The following is a 15,453-nucleotide window of genomic DNA, read 5'->3' on the forward strand; positions in this document are numbered from 1 at the left end:
ACCGGGAGTGTTGTGATCTTCCTGCATGCAGTGCCGTATCCCTGCTCAGTGCAGGAAGATCACAACACTCCCAGTATCAGGGTTAGGGCACTGTGTGCAGGAAGATCACAACACCCCTGGTATCAGGGATAGGGCACTGAGTGAAGGAAGATCACAACACCCCCGGTATCAGGGCTAGGGCACTGTGTGCAGGAAGATCACAACACTCCCGGTATCAGGGTTAGGGCACTGTGTGCAGGAAGATCACAACACTCCCAGTATCAGGGATATGGCACTGAGTGCAGGAAGATCACAACACCCCTGGTATCAGGATAGGGCACTGCGTGCAGGAAGATCACAACACTCCTGGTATTAGGGTTAGGGCACTGTGTGCAGGAAGATCACAACACTCCCGGTATCAGGGATATGGCACTGAGTGCAGGAAGATCACAACACCCCTGGTATCAGGATAGGGCACTGCGTGCAGGAAGATCACAACACTCCTGGTATTAGGGTTAGGGCACTGCGTGCAGGAAGATCACAACACTCCCGGTATCAGGGATAGGGCACTGCGTTGGGGAAGATCACAACACTCCTGGTATTAGGGATAGGGCACTGCATGCAGGAAGATCACAACACTCCCGGTATCAGGGTTAGGGCACTGTGTGCAGGAAGATCACAACACTCCTGGTATTAGGGATAGGGCACTGCATGCAGGAAGATCACAACACTCCCGGTATCAGGGATAGGGCACTGCGTGCAGGAAGATCACAACACTCCCGGTATCAGGGATAGGGCACAAGTCCTAGTCACATTGACTGATCACATTACTTTTTTTTTTTTTTTAATTATTTATTTATGCAATTTTACAATGATAATTACAAAGAACCAACTTTGTTAGATATTCGGTGCAATAGTAAAAGAAATATTTTTAAGTAATAAAGAAAAACTTGAAATATTAGGAATACAGTCATATATTATGCTTATACTCCTATTTCTTACTATTACATCATAATAAGAAATTTGTGGGGGGAGTATATTCTATTATTAGAGGAATTATAACATATCATTCAAGAACAAAGTAGCTGGACGGCTCAATACATCAATATCATTTTATGCCCCAGTATTATCATTTGCATTGCTATGTCTTCTTCCTTCCAAGAACTGCTTTAAATGCTCAGGAATAAAAAAGATAAAGGTGTTGTTAGACCATTTAATAATACAACGGCATGGATAACGAAGTGTAAACTTTGCACCTATTGCTGTTACTTCAGATTTCAGAGCTAAGAATTCTTTACGTCTGATTTGTGTTGGTCTAGCTAGATCTGGAAACAGACGCACTTTCTGATCATGAAATAGAGCATTCAGATTTTTAAAATATGCTTTCATTATTAGGAAAAAATCTACCTCTGAATAACATGAGATAAACAATACTGCTCTATCTACCACCTCCAATACAGAATTTTCCAAATAATGAGTCAAATTAGGAAAAAGTGAATCAGCTTCCCCTCTCTGAGGAGTTGAAGCCATTCTCTGTACAAGAAAATTTATCTTTTTGAAGGCAGGAATCTTTTCTTCTTCAATCTTTAAGACATCTTTCAAATATCTTCTCAATGTTAGTAAAGGAATTTCTCCCATTATCTTCGGAAAGTTCAAAATTCTAATATTCAGATGCCTTAAATAATTTTCAACTGTTTCCAATCTACGTGATAAAGAGGTATTTTCACGAGTAAGACCACCAGTGGCTTCCTGAACGCTCTTTAATTCTTGCTTTATTTCTGTCACCGTTTGTAATTGTTGTTGCATGGTCGTACAATCTTCTTTTCTTATTAAATCCAATTTCTTTTCAACATTTGCAACACGATTAGCTTGTTCTCGTAGGAGTTTTGACATACCTGCCATGAACTCCCATAACGAGTCCATCGTCACCACCTCCGGTTTCGTAAAATCCTCCATTTGCCTATTAGATGTTCCATGGAGGTCTCCATGTTCCCCTTCTTCCACGACAAGGTTCCCAGGGCTTCCAATCGGTCCTCCGCTCGCGTGTTCTCGGGGTAACAGGTTTCCTAACACCACAGGCACTTCCGGGTATACAACGGCGGTCCCAGCATATTCAGGGCCTTCAGCGGGTGTCCCGCCTCTTGCCTGAACATCGCCCGAAGTCCCCGGTGAGGAAGCCATCGGAGGAGGTCTGGGGTCCGGCGGGGACAGTGTAACATCCCCAGACAGAAGTAGGTTCCCTCCTCCTACCCCATCAATGGGGCTTAACCCCGCCGCTGTAGATAGTATTGGAACGGCGTATTGGGTTATCAAACTCTGCTCCGTGCAAGGGCCTGGTTCAGCTGGGTAGACGCGGACCTTGCCCTTTCGTTTGTGCGGCATTTTTGTAAAAAGAAACTCCCGAGCAAACGGGTCTGAAAGGTAATGTAAAGAGGAGCAGGAACCAACACGTCCGTTCACGCCGCCATCTTGGCACGCCCCCCTGATCACATTACTTTTTTTGTCAAGCTACCAACCATTTCCATTTCCCATCCCCCCATCCATCACTTCAATGGGAACCTTGGTAACATCAATAAATAAGAGGGCAGCCAGCCAATAGGAATACATATTCATTCCTAACTGACCTGAAAAGTGTCAATTTGTATTATTTTCTGTTAGTGCGCACTAACTCCCGGTTAGTGTGCACTAACCCGATTAAAGATTTTTTTAACGATAAATCATTAGAATTCCTATTGTATTGTGTTCTTTAACGATTTATGACGATTTTAAAATTATCGGACGATAATTTTAAATCGTTGAAAAACGATTCACATTCCTAGTAATTACCATGTAATATACAACATCGAAAGAGGATTGAGGTTAAAAAGTAGATATGCAATTACTATACACATCTAGAACAATTACTACACACATCTAGAACAATTATATGGCTGCTTACTTCAACAGACTACAGTGTCAACAATAGCTGCATTGCAGATACCATGATAACTAGACCTGGCATTATGATGCAACAGCAAGTATAATCAAACAATCACCAGGGCAACCAACCCAAATCACAACTGCTACACAGTATGTACAGTACAGAACACATGTCAGCAAGTACCATTTCTCATAAAAGCTAATTCATTCAAGTTTTTATTCCTATATGCTTGCTTCCCTTTTAAGGTTGTTTTAAGCTACAACAGGTATAAATCCAATTGTAAATGCATGTTTCGAGATCAAGCTAAATTGTCATTCATTCAATTTTAACCATAATTGTTATGTGTGCACCTTGTCAGTCTGCCTTGAATAGATAGTGCAACAATTTCCAAAGCAGACTTATACATAAAAATCCACTTTGAAAATTATCCCACCAAATCTACCCACACATACTTACATCTGCTAAAATATATAGAATTTTTATTTGAAAATTTACATGCATACTTTTCGAAATCCAAAAGTATTTTTACAAACCCCAACCCCTCCCCAACCAAATCCTTGTCCCTGGTAAATTCACTTAATCCGAGTTGCATACATGACATGAACGTAAGTTTACTTGCATATTGGGTGGGCAATTTTGTAACAGACTGCTTTATTCATGGAAGTCCCATTGAAATGTATCTTCTCTGGTCTCTGTACAGTACTGTGACCCTCTGGTTTGTGCCTTTGTAAATCATGATAAATTTTAATAATACATTTGTTTTCATTGATGTGCTGTACTGGTCATAATGAAGTGAGTGCAATGCATTGTGCAAAGATGATTAGTTACTTTGCTTGTATGATTGATTATGTTAGCCTTTCTAAACTTCTGTAAAATATCCTCTGTAATCTTACATAAATATAAAATTATTGATTTATTCTGTAATTATTCACACATCACTTTGATTCCTATGGCATAGGTGTATTTAAGTGTTTCTGAAGCCATTTAAATGAGTCAGTCTGGTCACTGATGTACAGGCTAGCACTTTTTTCTTCATTCCCTTAGTTTGAGCTGATGTCACAACATGCGCAAATGGCTATCTACACTCAGTTCTAGATGTTGGATGTCTGCATATTGAGAAAGGGTTAATGAGGACCATAATGCATTATAGAAGATGCTTTAGGATAATCTAAAAACCTGTGTGAAGAGGATTTATTCAGTTTGCCTGAGATACTTTTATTAATGTAACCCCTCTTCTGCTATTTGTCCTAGAAGGCAAGGGTCCCACCGAGTCCTGGGGGCTAAGCCCATGCACAGTCCCAACAGCTCTGGGGGATGACTCTTGCTTCGGTGGAATCTGGATAAGTATAGATACCAGAATAAACAGGCTGTGCACTCTGGATAAGTGCTCCAAGATGAAAGTTTACTGCTCCATATCTTCCACTGTAATTACTGTCACTATCCACATTTATTCCTTGACATCCACAGACTCAGATTTCCAAATCTTCTCTTTATCTATGCAAGGGTCCCTCAGTATTTGGGGTTCCAGGAATATCTCACCCTCCAGAGCATAGAAAAGTAAGAATCTGAGGTGGGTAGAAGATTCCCCTAGATGTGGCGCGGAATTCTCTTCCCTGAGGCAAAGTTAGTCTCCAGAAAATCCAACGTTCACAACTTCTCTTTTCCAGGGGTGAAGGTTCCAGTGGGCATCTCCAGATGAAAAGAAAAATAACACATAAGTTCTCTATTCCAGATATTCTGGGACCTTTGGATAAAGGGCACCTCACAGAACAGAGGGGAAAACCTCCTTTCTTCCCCACTCCTTGGCAGGAGCAGTGGCAGACAAGCTTCCTCCTGAACTGAAAGGCCAAACTCAAAAATGGCTTCCAACAGACTCTCTCCAAAAAACACAGTCACCACTGTCCATATGCTAGATATGGAAAGGAACAGCAGTCCTCTCTCTTGCTATCAAAGATAGCCAGGGATGTAAGGCCTAGCGCAGCAGGGATAGGGAAAGCAGGGAATAACAGCTCCTTCTCCTTTGACTGCTAACTAAAAATGCCACACAGATATCTCTGACACAGCCTGCTCAAGAGCAAGCTTGAGCCTGCCACTGCAAGCACCACATAGGGGCCCTGTGGCAAGTGGTTTGCTCCACTCCTACATTCTCTACCCCAGGTCTGTTACTAGGGCCATCTAGTGGAGATCCCAAAGGGTCTCTACATTATCACTGAATGTAATACATTTTATTCTGAAAAGCTGATGAATATTTTTCTGTTGGAACTTTTTTTTTAAGTCCCAGATTACGAGTAAATCAGATCCAAAAGGCTGACTCTCTATGGGTTATTGCATCCCAAAATGGAAACTCTCATGGCTCCACATTCAAAGGGGTTCGGTGGCTAAATTCTGACTCAACCAGACATGCCCCAAATTTTGAACTTGCCACCCTGCTAAACGGGCAAGTTTTAGCCAAGTCATTCACTACCCGATTGAAACTTTTCTAGATAAAAAAAAAAAAGAAGAGGAGCAGGGATGTTCCAAGGGCAGGACTTAAATTAATATTCAGTGCTATCAGGCCACGTTTAGTTTGGAAAGTCTGGACATAGTGGACAGCAGGTCTAAAGTTATCTGGGTAAACTTAACTGGATAACTTTAACCTTACATGTGTATCCTCGGTGGAAAATGGTCCTGCTGAGTATCTTGACTAAAGTTACCTGAGTCACTTCTCACTTGTTACCCAATTCAGTATTGACCTGACAGTTAATTGTGGCTTAGAAAACTTGGATTTTGTGCTTTATAGCATCACACTCAAAATAGCAACAAATACTTTTATCCACCACTATGAGGGAATATAGTTATTCTTCAAGTCTCTTTATTCTGTTTCAGCAGAATGACTTCTGTGAGAAACCAGTATCAGACTGAAGTAAGGGAATATTTCTCAAAGGTTTTCTCCAACTCTGTGCTTATGCAGAACATTTTGATAAGTCAGGCACTCAGATACTACTTTCCTAGAGAACCAAGTACAACATTTCTTTGGTCCTTGCCATATTGCCCAGAAAAGAAGATATTACAGAAAAGATTACCTGATACAGAAGAGACAGCCATGCAAAATGTATGAAAATTGGAAAATAATACCGAGTTTTACAGAATTGTAAGTATGATCTAATAAATGATTTCCTATGAAGAATATATTTCTAGAAGGCTTAACAAATTCACTACTTTTCTTAAGGTATGGGATAAGATTGACCATAAAGTTATTCAGCTGAGGGCATAAAGGTGGTTATGGAGATGAGGGACAGTGAAAAATATAGGCTTTGAAAAGAAAGGAAGAACCACTAAAGGAGGGAAGAAGGAGATGGCAAAATGTGGATCTTGAATGGTGCTTTGACAACGATTTCCTTCCATTTCTCCTGCCACATTAAAATCTGAATACATAATTTTGCTACGTAACTAATAAAGCAGGGTCCATAAACCGCATCAGTTTTGAACTGGTAATATTCTAATTTAATCTGACTTGCATCATGCATTCAATTAGTGTGAGATTTCCAGACATTCCTTGAACTATGAAGTAAATATTGAGAGGGCTTGATAGATTTTATACAAGCTGATGGGTATTGTGTTTGTTCTGTCTGTTGTATTATTGAACATTGTAGGATTCCTGTAAATTATGCATATTGATTATCTACATTGCTTTGTGCTATTTATTTTATTATACCGACATTCAATCTGAGACATCACATCGGTTTACATTCAGGTACTGTAGGTATTTCTCTATCCCCAGAGAGCTTACAATCTAAGGGCTAGATTTTAAAAGCCCTGCATGCCTATTTTGTGCGTAAGTCCCAGGGCTTCATAAAAGGGGCGGGAGGGGTGGGTCTGGGGGCGTGTCCGGGGGTCAGGGGCGATCCGGGGCGGGTCTGGGGGCGTGGCGACGGTTCGGGGGCGGGCCGGGAGGGCGGTCCCAAGTCCCCCGGCACTGCAGCCTGTGCCGGGGGATGCCGAGGCGGCGCGCGCAAGTTACGCCTGCTTCAAGCAGGCGTAACTTGCACAACAAAGGTAGGGGGGATTTAGGTAGGGCTGGGGGGTGGGGTAGATATGGGAAGGGGGGGAAGGTGGGGGGATGCGGAAGGAAAGTTCCCTCCGAGGCCGCTCTGATTTCGGAGCGGCCTCGGAGGGAACGGAGGCAGGCTGCGCAGCTCGGTGCGCGCAGGCTGCCGATTTTGCGCAGCTTTGCACGCGCCGACCCCGGATTTTATAAGATACGTGCGGCTACGGGCATATCTTATAAAATCCCGCATACTTTTGTTCGTGCCGGTTGCGCGAACAAAAGGCAACCTGAGGCAATGGAGGGTAAAGTGACTTGCTCAAGGTCACAAGGAGTGACAGTGGGACTCGAACCCTGGTTCATAGCCCACTGCTCTAACCACTAGGCTATCCCTCAATACATTTTAATAAAAGATAAAAAAAAGATAGATGGTGTTATTACTTCGAAATTTAAAAAAAACCACTGAAACAGGTTTAAAGACTGGGCAAAAAAAAGCCCAACCAACAAACAAAAAGCCTACTACTCTGTTTCTTTATGCAGCTTTGCAATAGTGTGAGGATAATTTTCAGAAGACCTTTACCTGGGTAAAGACTGCCCTTCCCAAAAGTGATTGAAAATCTGCGTGGGATCTCTAGTGCGTGCACTTTTAGCTGCATTAGAAAGAGATCCTCCTGAGGGTGATTTCCAGTTGGGCCTAAACTAGTTTGCTCCCCACACCCACCAGCCGCAGGCGCAAAGTATGGAGTTGTGGGCTCGGCTCTGCCGCTGCCGATTTTATTTTATTTTACTTTCTATTTATTAAGTTTTCAAAATAAATACAAAGAACAAACATTTGTACAGTTACATTATGAGAATTAGCAGAAACAATCAGAACCAAAAACAGCAACAGAAGAATTGAATTCTCTCAAATAATGGTCCAAAAAATACTGGGGGAAAAGTAGGAAAGCCAAGGGGAGATATAACAAAAAGAATAAACTATTGCCACAATTGACTACCAAAAAGACTTTAACATAAGCTAATCCACACCTAATAAACATATTAACACTTTCTCGATACATTAGGTACTTAAAGGCATATTCCCAGCTCTAGCATCCAAAAAAAAAAGGCTAAGCTGTTCAGGGGCAAATAAAATAAAACTTTCTGCATGTAGTTTAACCAAACATTTACATGTGCGTCTTAAAAGAAAAGAAGCTCCAATAGCCTGTAAGAAAGGCCTTCCTCCTTTCGTGAGTGGTCGTAGCCAAATCAAGGTAAATTCTAACTGAGGCACCAAGAAAATTAGAATTCATAACTTGAAAATAATTCTTCATTCAACTCATGTTCACTTAAGCAAGAAACAATATTGCACTTTCAATAATCTCAACATCAGATGTGAATAGAAAAGCAGATAGATGTGAATAGAAAAGCAGATAGAATTCCATATCAGCACAAGGTTGAGACAGTCCTGGTTGAGCAGTTTGAGGCTTATAAGGAAAGAAAAAGACTTGATGAAATGCTGGAATTTGATCTGTGGAGACCTTTAGTACCTCCATCAAATATTTTCTCAAAGTGATGCAAAATAACTTTCCTATAACTTTAGGAAAATTAGTTAGCCTTAGATTTAAATGTCTAAGACAATTTTCCTCATTCTCCACTCTTCTGTATCATGGCAGCATTCCCTGCCTGAATTTCCTGTACATTCCTGTGCAAAGTTTGGAGACTCCCAGAATGTTAAAAAAGAATGTGCTGGTGATCTTGAGCCAGAGAGGGTCTACCTTCTGGGAAACAGCTTCAACCCTGTGCGAATGCTCCAATACTGACTGGGATAAATTAGCCATCAAGTCCCATAAGACATCAAGTGTCTCAGCAGCTGGTTTAGCTGAAATGGAGAAACTTCGAAAAACAGGAGACTCACCCTCTGCTTGGGCTTGCATCGATGTTATAGGTTTCCTAGAGACTTGGTTCTGAAGAATATTTTCTTCACCACTAACCGTCCCAATGGAACTTGTCCACGTTGAAGGAAGAACAGCCTCTGGAGCAGAAATGGTGCTGGTTGCTTCCTTCATGCAGACGTCTAAAGTGAAATCATCCCCAAGCACCACAACACCTCCGGTGTCATCACGTGGAACTAGCGGCAGTTGCGTGTATCAAGTGGGCTGAGTGACACATCCCCAGGGGAGAGCAGAGCTCCTCTCTCTGCTTCACCAATGGGGCTCGAAGCCTGCAAAATAGGAGTAGACAGCGCGAACTTTGAGATGGTTTGGTGATCCAGAGGGAGGGAGGTAACGAAGGGGTATACCCTTATCCTTCCTTTTCGCTTAGACAACATTGTGAAAGAAACAAATAGCAGCAAGAAACCAAGGAGCAACAGGAAAACGCAGCTGCTTATGCCTCCATCTTGACTCCTCCCCTGAGGCGGCTAATGTTTAAAGAGAAACAGTGTGCGTAAAATACACCTGCTGAAAAAAGTGTCAGAGTAGTTTACAATAGTGTGGGCTATTTGAAAATCACACTCTTTATCTTTTTGGCCTAGGTTTTAATTTCCCGCAAATTCTGGGAGGCAAAAGAAAATAACATAGAAAAGTGGTGCTGGCAGTAACTTGTGCAAAAGACCCTTAGAGGCAAAAGTCCAATAGTAGTTTTTCTGGAAGGTTTTGCTAGCAGTTTCTACACCACGGAGGGAAATTGACTTTCTGCACTTATTTATTGGCTTAATTTTGCCTTAACTCTGGTACTCTACTTTGTAAAGAAAATAAATATCTGTCCTTGGGTTATCTGTGGGCACCTACTGTGCTCCTTGAATCTCTTTCATATATTTGGGCGCTTCAGCGTGTGCGGTGGCATTTACTGAGGGAGTGATTACACTATTACGTTACAGGGTAGCAGACAAGAGGCGACAGAACAGCTGTGATTGATTGTATGCTGTAGATGTACCCCAAGAAAGCTGGCTCAGGATGTACATATTACATTCTGCATTCTGTCTGAGAATTTGAGAAGATCTCAGGAGTGGGGCTGTAAAGCGCTGAGATACACATGCTCACCATTCATGGGCTCCCAAGTCATTCCTGAGGCCCGTCAGCTGGGAGAATTTATAATTTTTTTGTCTGGCAGAGACAGTAAAAGACCAATATGCCTCTTAAATTCTTCTCCGCTGTGCAATCTAATTGATTTACGTGGCAGCTGGAATGCTTTGTTTATGGAGTATAGGGTAGAAGCCTTCAGCATATGAATAGCCAACCAACTCTCAAAGACCAAGCCTGTATTATGTACCAAAGTGCGGTACTTGCTTTTGAACTGGTGGAAAACGGAAGACGAAGCATCCTACAGTGACCAGTTTCTATGTATAGACGCAGCATTTCAACATAACGTTATGGTGAAAATAACCCTGCTGAAATAGTTGTTACCACACTTAGCAAAGGCTTTAACTGAGCTTCCTCCTCAAATGATTTAACAACTGTTCATTGTATAATGGTCCGTCATCAGTTAATGAAAATAAATAGCCTGTGTTGACCACATAAGTAAAGACAAGGAAAAATACTGTTCACATCTAGGGAAATATATAAGGATTCTAGGTCTCAAGGGTCACAACATACATATTTTTTAAATGAAGTGTAAAATAACGTGTCAGAGATTGGGCAGAGGTGTGATTTACTCCTATGCTGGTAGCTGTTTCTATTAAACTCTACTCAGTCAGAAATGACCAGTAAAAGAACACCTGAAATAACACAGACAAACTCTGTCCCTGACGATCTCCGATAGTGACCCACTCATGAATCCAGAAAACATTTCTGTCACAGCACACATACGGTATTCATTTTTCCTTTCCTCCTCTTTTCAAGAAATAAATCCCAGAACCTAACAACCTATGCCTTGATAGTGAAATAGGGATTTAGCAGACTAAAGCCTTATACCACTAAAATGAGAGAGATATATTGAGCTTGCTATTTATATGCAACATGCACTATGAGATTCAGCTATTCCCAGGCTTTGAGTGAGCAAATAAAAAATGATACCGGGAAGTAAAAAATAAGCTCTGTGATCCTTCGAATATCCCCCAAAATCTGCATGATGTCTACAATGCTCTTATATTGCAGCCAAACTTCTATACAGACCACAACTAGCCTGTATGATTAGGTATTAACGTTATAAAACACTCTGGGCAAAATTATTAAACAAGTGTAATCTTTCTAAAGGCTATATATAATTATGACAGAGTACTCACCAATAAACTTGTAAGCCGTGAAGATGTCTGGAAAACAAGCAAGAGCTGGGTCAATATTACAATTGAGATTTGAAGTCTCTACAGAAAGTTACAAGGTTTTTTTTTTTAGGTTTCATAGTGGTGTTGAGGTCCTCACAATCAAAGCTGAACTGGATGTGCCAAAAAAAAAAAAACAACCCAGAAAAAAGGGAAAGGAAAGCAGCTGCTGTTTTCTGAGAATGGGAAGGATTTGCCCAAGGGATGCAGACTGAACTCTATTGATTTGTGGTCTCAGAGTCGGTTGTCTGCTACGTTTAGTAAGGGTTTAATTTCACACTGTTTTGTTTGCGTGACTCATGCATGAAGTGCATCTGCCGTTAAGTGTGATGGGTTGTAATGTTTACAGATTCTGCTGGTTGGCGGCTGCTCAACATTCCACACCCCCCCCCCCCCCCAAGTCACGGTTGCAAATTTGAAATTCACATTTCCTTGAAGTTTGAGTGCAGGAAATAGCCATGGGCGTAACAGAGCAGTCACACATTGTTCAGCATTTCCAGTGGATGCTCAGTGACCAAAAGGCTTTCAGGTTAAGTGATCATGGATTTGCTGTAAATAAGGAGAGGCGCAGCCTTGGTCATGTTTTAGCAATATGAGCAGGGCTGGCGATATTCACTTTCAAGGAGATCTGGAATACAAAAATTGATAACTACAACTGCTTCCCTGTTGCCTCTAAATTAGCATACAATGCTGGCAGGCTCTTCTTAGCCATATAACTCATTTACGGACAGTATATATGTATGTTATCATAAACAATCAAAATAATTTCGTTGTAAATTGATCTGTGCCCACTCTCATGGTTCAAGTACAGAGTGCCAAGTTCTAGTAACCAAGTTAGTCCCAGAGAAACCGGGAATCTGTGTAGGGTGTAATAATTAATGCCTTTTACTGGAACGTTTTAGCTCATGAGCTTTTCCCACATGAAGTCCCATCTGAAAGAAAGGACGTCTATGGTCTCAAATGGTCCTGCACTACATCTTTTCTGTTGGCCTAGTGAAAGATGTTACCGCCTACAGAGATTGCAGGTCCAAGAATGTGAAATATACAGTATTTTTGCCAACAGCAGTCGATTTGTTTATTTATTTTGCTCTTGTTTATGCTTTGTTATTAGTCCAAACATTTTTTTGTAACTATGAAAGATGATAGTCTAGCGGCACAAATTGTATGCAGATCAAAAGAAAAAGGGATCTTACATATGGAACCCAAGGATGAGTATAGTTTGCTGTAATGCATGAAACAATATAGACCTGAGCTACCAAGTTCTCAAGTAAAATATAAGTAACATTTAATTTGTATAAAAATATTTGTAATGATAATAGGTTTGCATCTGAGATTCAAACCTAGACAAGAATATTTATGTTTGAACAAAGTAATGAGTTCATTATGTGTCAATCATAGTTGAGACGGGACAGAGATATGCTTGGGTGGCCTGCAGGAACTCCATGATGGCTCCAATCAAAACAGAGGATGTCTCCTTGGGAGAACCTTTTGATAATGCAAAAGCAGCACCCTTTCGAACATAGCAGGCAATATGCGTAACACAGTTTTTAAAAAATGGCACAAAGGTATGGAGGGAGTTAAGTTCTGCCAAATATTTCTCTTCATGCTGGGCACAAGAGGATATGCCAGCAAGAGAGAGAAAGGAGTTGTTTACAAGCGGTCACCTGAGAAGCTGACACACCGCAAGAGGTTGAACCCCAACCCTGATTTGATGTTACTCATTCTAGCCTCAGACTCTAAGGGCCTCATTTTCCAAGCACTTTACCGCGTGCGATAAATTCGCAAATCGCGTTTGCAAATTAGTCATTTGGTGTTCAGGGGGCGGAGCATATGTAAAGCGGGAACCTGTGTATCATGTGCGGCGAAACAGCCGCAGTGTTAGCGTGGCTAATAACTACAACTCCAACCTCGCGTTATGGACTGCGCTACGGGCCAGAAAAGGAGTATCGCCATCCACGATACATCCAGACAGCCGAGAGAGAGAGAGAGAGAGAGAGAGAGAGAGAGAGAGAGAGAGAGAGAGAGAGAGAGAGAGAGAGAGAGAGAGAGAGAGAGAGAGAGAGAGAGAGAGAGAGAGAGAGAGAGAGAGAGACTATAGTGCCTATGCCCTACATAGGTATTTCAATCCCTATGGGAGGGCCACCTACTAACTCGGGGTGGGGATTAGGTATGAGCGTCGGGGGTTGGGGGCCACTTTTGCATTCCACATGAGACCTACGGACAGAACAGTGGTCTCTAGTGCAGATTTGCTGGCCGTCGCAGTGAGGACGCTCACTCCAAGCGGAGATTTGGCCAACATTCTCTCCACCTAGCATGTTGTTGCCCAGGTAGAGTGTCCATCAAGCTAGGTAGAGAGAACGTTGCCCAAACCACTTCTTGGAGTGAGTGTCCTCACTCCGACAGCCAGCAAATCTGCACTAGAGACCACTGTTCTGTCCGTAGGTCTCATGTGGAATGCGAAAGTGGCCCCCAACCCCCAACGCTCATACCTAATCCCCACCCCGAGTTAGTAGGTAGCCCTCCCATAGGGATTGAAATACCTATGTAGGGCATAGGCACTATAGGCACTATAGTCTCTCTCTCTCTCTCTCTCTCTCTCTCTCCTGTGATAATGCATGTAAAAGCCAATTTTGGTGTTAAACATACATTGGAAAGATATTATCATGCATTAATAGTAACATACATTTCTGTATTACAAGAAAAAGTGGCAAAAATTAGGTGTGATGCAAGCCATAAATGACTGAGTTGCATGGCAAGCAACACATGCAAAATGTTAAGCAGCTCATTAATATTCAAATGACTTAATGCAAATCATGATTAATATTAAAATCCATTTTAAGTTTCAGGCATTAACTACACTTCAAGGAGTGTAGTTATCTTGCGCTGTGAGCATCCCTCAAGGTTTCCAGTTTTTGCATTTTGTGTGGGGGGATGGAGTTCTGAGCCAGGAGTAGAGCTTATATTTTCGCACATGTTGGGGGTTGCCAGCGAGGGAGGGAGGGTCCAGAGAGGCTTCTTTTACAGGAGGGGGATTTGGCACCAGCGGAATTGTTTCAGTGTTGCTAGTGCTGTTGATGAAGGGGGGAGTAGTTCAAAGCTTTCTGACCCTGGCCTTTAAGTATCACTGGGGAGGTCAGCGGGGGAGAGGGGGGGGCTTAGGAGCATGCGTTCTCACTCAGGCGAACAATTCCCACTATGGGAAAACACTAAACTGATGTGCTATATTAATGCAATTGAGTGAATACTACAATAACTAGAATGCTTCAAAACTAGGCATTAAAGCGCATTATAACACAATTTAGTAAACAGGCCCCTCAATTTGATGTCTGTAGTGTAAGACAAAGGTAGGCCAAAAATATTTCAGCTTTATGCTGGTTTCAGCTGTTGAGTGGATTGTAATTTTCAATGTGATTTATTTATTTATTTATTTATTTATTTTAATTTTTTCTATACCGGCATTCGTGATAATATCACATCAAGCCGGTTTACAGTAAACAATGGGGTGATAATATGTACAATACATATTATAAATGCAGTTACAATAAACAAGGAGTCGTACAACTAGGAGCAAGAAGAAGAAAAGATAGTAACTATAACATAGTGTGTAAACCCGTAGAATGGTAGAATTTCCAATAATGGAAGTGAGTGATTTACAATGAATTGTTCAGTATAAATATGTAGTTTTTAACAATAAAGAATAAATCATAAGTAATGAAAATTCTGAATGTTTATAATGCTTAGGGGTAGGTTACCAGGCTGGTTATAATAAGAAAGATGTTGCTTGGAGGTTGAATATCGGATAGAAATGTTTTTAATCTGAGTCTGGGAAGGCTTGTTTGAAAAGCCATGTTTTAAGTCTTTTCCTAAATGTCAGTAAGCAGGGTTCCTGTCTAAGTTCCGTTGGTATGGAATTCCAAAGAGTGGGTCCTGCTGTGGAGAAAGCCCTATCTCTGTAAGTTATGTGGAGGGACGTTTTGGAAGGCGGTACTTGTAGAGACTCTTTGTAGAACTCTCTTATGGGTCTGGAGGATGTATGCTTTATGAAAGGGATTTGTAGGTTGAGAGGAGCGATTTGTTGTATGGATTTGTAGATTATTTAAAACTAAGTAAATGTAGGGATCCTGTTAGATCTACTAGAATTAGTTAGAACTTTAGCATTTGGTTGGAGAGACATAGTTGGTAACAAAGTGACAGGGTCATTTTTCAAAATGCGATAGGCCGTTATTGCATGTGTTAGGGCCTTATCGCGTGCGATAACACCCTAAAGCCGCGAAAAAGACCGCATTGCAACGA

General features: G+C 41.5%; 1 protein-coding gene across 1 annotated transcript in view; it reads right to left on the reverse strand.

The window, feature by feature from the left end:
* Positions 1–15,453, reverse strand: part of SORBS2 (sorbin and SH3 domain containing 2) — a 747,676-nt gene that overhangs the window by 476,111 nt on the left and 256,112 nt on the right. The window contains 1 exon segment of the mRNA XM_029586937.1: positions 11,125–11,151. The gene's annotated coding sequence lies outside the window, so the exon portion shown is untranslated.

Source organism: Rhinatrema bivittatum, chromosome 1, assembly GCF_901001135.1.
Source record: "Rhinatrema bivittatum chromosome 1, aRhiBiv1.1, whole genome shotgun sequence".
In the NCBI taxonomy this organism is placed as follows: Eukaryota; Metazoa; Chordata; class Amphibia; order Gymnophiona; family Rhinatrematidae; genus Rhinatrema; species Rhinatrema bivittatum.